Source organism: Cnephaeus nilssonii, assembly GCF_951640355.1.
Source record: "Cnephaeus nilssonii genome assembly, chromosome: 2".
Classification (NCBI taxonomy): domain Eukaryota; kingdom Metazoa; phylum Chordata; class Mammalia; order Chiroptera; family Vespertilionidae; genus Cnephaeus; species Cnephaeus nilssonii.
In genome coordinates, this window is record NC_137073.1 from 105,491,122 (window position 1) to 105,497,758 (window position 6,637).

A 6,637-nucleotide genomic window follows, 5' to 3' on the forward strand; every position below is an offset into this window, starting at 1 on the left:
CAAATCATTGTTGAGGGCTATGGGAACGGCACCAGGTGTCAGACTGGTGGGGTCAGACGGGACCTGGGTTCAGCAACCTTGGTACTTGAGTTCTGGCTAGGAAAGAATTCAGAGGCAAGATTCAAACTATAAGAGGACATTTATTTGTAAAATCACAGAGGTAGAAGAAGTAATTTGTAGAAGAAATGGGCTGAGGAAACAAGTTATAAAGGCAAAGGAAGAGCCCTTGGAACTTGGGAGTGAGGAAGCTAATGGTAACATATCTGGGGGGGAATGGGGAGGTGGAACTCAACTGTTTGCTCCTGGGAGGGAGAGTGCACTGGGTCCTCTGTCCTAAGAGTTTTAAGGGTAGAGATTTTAGGGGAGGTTCCAGGGGGAAGATCTTCTTAATAGAATATTCAGCAGCGTTCCAGGTGTGTCCTTTCATGATCTGGGTCTCCACTAATTGATTGGTAGGCACCAGGACAGGGGCTCTTTGTTCAATGCAGCTGGTCCTGAGGGCAGCCTTGGTGTTGCTTGTTTGGTGTTGCTCCAATTTATAGCTGGTGGGTCAGCTATAGGTAACAACTAGACTTAAAAATATATATATATATCTCCTATATAATAAAAGCCTAATATGCTAAGTGTCTGGCCGTTCAACCAATCAAAGCATAATATGCTAATGATATGCTAAGGCTGCTCAACTGCTTGCTATGATGTGCACTGACCACCAGGGGGCAGATGCTCCGACTGGTAGGTTAGCTTGCTGCTGAGGTCCAGCCAATTGGGACTGAGTGCGACAGGCTGGACATGCCCTGGAGCCCTCCCACGATCCCTCCCTGGCTGGCCAGCATCCTGCATCCCTCCCCGGCCCCGATTGTGCACCAGTGGGGTCCCTCGGCCTGGCTTGCACCCTCTCACAATCCAGGACCCCTCAGGAGATGTCAGAGAGCTGGTTTTGGCCCAATCCTGCAGGCTAGGCCAAGGGACCCCACTGGTGCACGAATTCGTGCATTGGGCCTTTAGTGTGTGTGTGTGTGTGTGTGTGTGTGTGTGTGTGTGTGTATTAGAGGCCCGGTGCACAAAATTCGTGCACAGGGTGGAGGGTGTCCCTCAGCCCAGCCTGCACCCTCTCCAATCTGGGACCCCTTGAGGGATGTCCGACTGCCCTCACACAATCCAGGACTGCTGGCTCCCAACCACTCACCTGCCTGCCTGCCTGATTGCCCCTAACTGCTTCTGCCTGCCAGCCTGATCACCCCCTAACCACTCCCCTGCCAGCCTGATTGATGCCTAACTGCTCCCCTGCCAGCCCGATTGCCCCTAACTGCCCTCCCCTGCCATCCTGGTCACCCCTAACTGCCCTCCTCTGCTGGCCTGGTCCCTCCCAACTGCCCTCCCCTGCTGGCCTGATTGCCCACAACTGCCCTCCCCTGCCAGCCATCTTGTGGTGGCCATCTTGTGTCCACATGGGGGTGGCCATATTTGACCACATGGGGGCAACCATCTTGTGTGTTGGAGTGACGGTCAATTTGCATATTACTCTTTTATTAGATAGGAGATATATATATATATATATATATATATATATATATATATATATATATATATATACACACACACACTAGTGGCCCGTGCATGAATTCATGCACATTGAAAGAAACTTAATTAGAAGAAATATTTTAATATCGCTATTTGCCCTTTCTCTATAATAGAAGTGTCAACCAAATTCACGATTGACAATGACAGATCAAAACACAAGTGTGCAATTGGTGCCAGTGAGAGCTTTATATGTATCATGCATGAGTAAATCAACTTACCCTTATATAGAATATATAGAATAAACTTGCTTAATTAGACCTGCTTTCTGATTTAGCTAAACTTTTTCCAGCCCCGTGAAGCACCCCAACTTCTCTTTCAGGTAATTGTCAGCAACACAGCAGTAAATATCAACATAAAGCAGATTATTATTGTAGATCATGCAGGGAGAACAAAGAGTAAAATACTTAACTGTAGCAGTGTTTGACTATATTTTGTGCAGTGAGAAAACCCAAAGTCATTTTCAAGGTCCACCATTTTCTTCTTTTCAGTTGGGTCAAGTTTCTAAGCTTTCTAAATCTCCATTTTCCAGCTAATGAAAAGAAAATATTCTACTGAGTCCCCTATCTACCTACTCCACGACTTCTGTGAGGATCAAATGAGATGAGGCATGGGAAAACACTTCATAGACATTTGGTTAAAATGTTTGCACTTGGCTATAAAGCAAGTCATGTTCCTGGGCTGAAGAAACTCCAAGGAGGCTAGTTGCTAGGGAGAGGAAGCCAAGTGTTGCTTTGTGGGTGCCAGGTCCATAGTGCCATTTCTTTGTAAATGGCCAGTGTGCGTCACGGCAGCTCCTGCGTTGAGCGTCTGCCCCCTGGTGGTCAGTGCACGTCATAGCGACTGGTTGGAGGGACACTTAGCATATTAGCCTTTTATATATATAGACTAGAGGCCAGGTGCACAGATTTGTGCACTGGTGGGGTCCCTTGGCCTGGCCTGTGCCCTCTTGCAATCCAGGACCCCTTGGGGAATGTTGGAGGCCCAGTGCACAGATTCGGCCCAATCCCTGCAGGCCAAGCCAAGGGACCCCCACCAGTGCACAAATCCATGCACCAGGCCAGGCGAGGCCGAGGGACTCCACTGGTGCACGAATCCGTGCACCGAGCCTCTAGTATGCATATAAGATCTTTGGTTAATCTCTTCCCACCGTCCCCCCTCCCCTCTTCCCTCTGAGCTACCGGTCAAACAGTCAAATGGTAGGACACTTAGCATATTAGCCTTTTATATTTATAGATATTGATTTCTGAGAGGAAGGAAGAGGGAGAGAGATATAGAAACATTAATAATGAGAGAGAATCCATGATTAGTTGCCTCCTGCACACCCCTCACTGGGGACCAAGCCCACAACCCACGCATGTGCCCTGACCAGGAATTAAACAGTGATCTCCTGGTTCATAGGTCAATGCTCAACCACTGAGCCATGCTGCCGGGCAACAATCACCTAGACTTTTGATTGGCATCTGATTTGGGTTTGAGTGGGAGGCAGTCTTGTAGGACTGGGTCCTTAACCTGTGGGATCTGATGCTATCTCCTGGTAAATAATGTCAGGATTGAGTTAAGTCGTAGGATGCCAGCTAGCATCAAAGAATTGCTTCATGTGTGGAACACCCACGTCTGGTGTCAGAGGTAAATCAGTGTTGCAGGAGAGCACTGGGTGCAGAGGAGAAATGCAGGAGTGTGTTCCTCCTTAGACCTCTGCCCTAGAAAGTAAGCTCTATGGGACAAAGAGTTTGCCTATCTTGTCTCCTAACTTTGTAGGGTGGGAATCTTAAGCAAGGAAGAAGCCTTTCTGAGAAAAATGCCAAAGCCCAGGAAATCATTTTTTGAAAAATGAAGAGCATAGTAATAGTAAACGACATCAACTGACTTCTTGGATCCAATTATCCTTGAAATAAAACCAACTGCCTAGCCCTAGCTGGTTTGGGCTCAGTGGATAGAGCGTCAGCCTGTGGACTGAAGGGTCCCGGGTTTGATTCCAGTCAAGGGCACATGCCCAGGTTGTGGGCTCAATTCCCAGTGGGGGGCGTGCAGGAGGCAGCCACTTGACGTGTCTCTCTCACATGGGTGTTTCTCTCTGTCTCTCCCTCTTCCTTCCACTCTCACTGAAAATTAATGGGAAAAATATCGTCGGGTAAGGATTTACAAAATAAATAGATAAAATAAAGACTGCTTTTCATGCATCCTCCTATAGGAGTAACCCTTTCAGGGGTGAGAGATGGGCAAGAGGAGGGGTGAGAGGTCAAACCCTAGAGGGGAGCAGTGTTGGAAACCACTGGATTGTTGGGGCGGGAGCGCTAAATCAGTAGGGTTTTCAATCAAGTTCCCATTCAGAACTTTCCAGGGAGGTGAGTTCTGGAGAGAGGGACCCACCAGACCACTTTGGAGTGGAACACTTGTCAATGTGCAGTCAGGCAGGGCCGGCCCCTCAGTTCCCGGGTCGTGTGGGAAGATTACAGAAGCTCCCGTGTCATGCAGAGGAAAGAAGAGAGCTGAAACTCTGGTTGGCAGGATTGTGAGCTTTTACTGCAAACAGGGCTGAGGGAGCCTACAGCTGAGGGCTGCCAAGGGTGGACACCTGGGTAGGGCATCAGATGAAAGCTGTGAAGCCTTAGGATTCGGCAGCACTGGGACAGCCAAGACCGGGTCCTGGTCAGCAAAGGGAGGCCAGTACCAGAACCCACAAGTAGGGCTGAGCCCCCTCCTCCTATGTAACAACGACCCAGTAAAAGCTCATAAAACCCAATGCCAGCTTGCCAAGTGGAAGGTTTCAGGAGAAATAGCCCAGATAGGGAGTTCAACTTTGAGTTGCTCGAATATTGGGGCAAAATAAAGCTGTTTACACCTGAACAGATGGCCATACCTTTATTGACAAATTTGAAGGGTCCTCCCAACCCACCCTCTCCTACTCTTTAGTGAGTTAGAGCCTGGAAACCCGGCCCTTTGCTGTATTTCTTTCTCTCTCCTCCACTCTTTAGACTCTGCACTCTTTAAAGGACAGAGTCTGTTTTCCAGTTGTCTGGCATAAATGGAAGCTGCTTATGTCGTTTTACGTTTTCTAGCAGCCACATTCCAAACTAAAAAGAAAGAGGTGAAATTAATTTTGAGAATATATTTTATTGAATCCAATATAACAAAAGTATTATCATTACATGTAATCAACATAAAAATTATTAACATAGCCCTGACTGGTGTGGCTCAGTGGATAGAGCGTCGGTCTACAGAATGAAGGACTGAAGGGTCCCAGGTTCGATTCTGGTCAAGGGCATGTACCTTGGTTGCGGGCACATCCCCAGTAGGGACCGTGCAGGAGGCAGCTGATCGATGTTTCTCTCTCATCGATGTTTCTAACTCTCTCTCCCTCTCCCTTCCTCTTTGTAAAAAATCAATAAAATGTATTTTAAAAAAAATTATTAACGTGATACTTTCTTCCTGCCCGCCCCCACCCCCAAGTCTTTAAAATCTGGTGTGTATTTTACAGTTTTAGCACACCTCACTTTCAAATGCTCAAGAAACACCTGTAGCTAGGGTTTGCCTTGCTGGACGGCATATGGCTAGCACAATCCCCGCCACAGAGCAGGTAAAAAGTAAATATTGATTCAATGGATGCATTTATAATACTGAATGTTATCATTACATGTTCCTACCTCCTGAGAAGCATGTGTTCCTTTCAAAATAGGGCAGATTAGCGCTGTCCCTCTCGGAGCTCACCGCCTCCCCTGCCCCATCCGCTCCTCTCCCCCGAGGTGTCTTACCTTTGCTTTCCCCTCTCCTGAGCGCCAGGGCCCTTCTTTTGCTCCTGTAACTTGTTTCCCGAGCCCACGCAGCCCAGCTGGCTCACTTCTACTACCTCTGTAACTTTCTGAATAAGCTTCCTTTTGTAATTTGAAAACACACACACACAAAGTAAGGCAGAACAATAAATCATTTTTGCCTTGGATGCATAGCATCTACAGGGCTTAGCCAATACTACTTGACATTAAATTTAGAAACAATACAATAAAACATACATCTTACCATGCCTTAAAAATGCACATTCAAGTGCAATGTTGACTTCACTATGCTTGTGTCAAATTGCAGCTAAGAACAAAACAAAACACACACAACGTGCAGTCCCTCCCAAAATAAATATATGTTTACTTTGTCCTCAATTGCATGGCCATACCTAATATTTGTGGAGCCTGGAATAATCTCTTATGATATTTCACAGAATCTCAGAGGCTTGCTTTAAAAATGCAATTGATCTGTTCTGTATTTAATCACAAACCAATTTTGTTATTCATTGTTCAGTGTTATCCAATGACCAATGACCATGTTCACTTTGCCTAATTGAAGGTTAATTTGATCAAAAGGACAGTCTGTGCCTTGAGGGAATTTCCTGTTCTATGAGATGATCGACCTCATGACTATCTGGCTAATCATTTCCCATGTGTACTCCCGACGTTGGAACTATTTGCTGTCCCTTTCTAAGGACACAGCTATATCCTCTTTGTCCTTAACTGCCTTTCAATGCATTCCAACATTCCAGGAATGTTCAATTCCTCTCTCAAAATAGCTGTTGATCACAACCAGGCTGCATTTATCCCTTTATCGACTAGTTACTACAGGAAGGTATGCAATAGCATTGATTCTGGAACAAATAGGCAATATTGTGGAGAGAAAACCATTATTGAGTGGTCCTTTCCCCCAAATAACTTAATGTCACTACTTCATAGTGGTTCCATTGTCCATGTTGTTAACATAAAAAACCACTGAAACCTGTAAAAAATTTTTGTGAGTTTATTTGAGCCAAATTGTCAACATATGCCAGGAAGCAGAATCTCAACGAATTGAAATAATGTTCGTTCCGGAGAACGGCGGGTTACATCTGTATTTATATATTGCAATCAAGGAAGAGACGTAGGTGGGTTACATGAAATCCACTGGTGATAGACTAGAGAGGTGGGAGAAAGCAAAGTGGGGAAACCCCTGGGATTGGATAAGAAGTAAAATGAAAGACATATAATAATTAACATGATAATAATGAAGGAATTTGTGGTATCTGTCCTGGTGCCCAGCA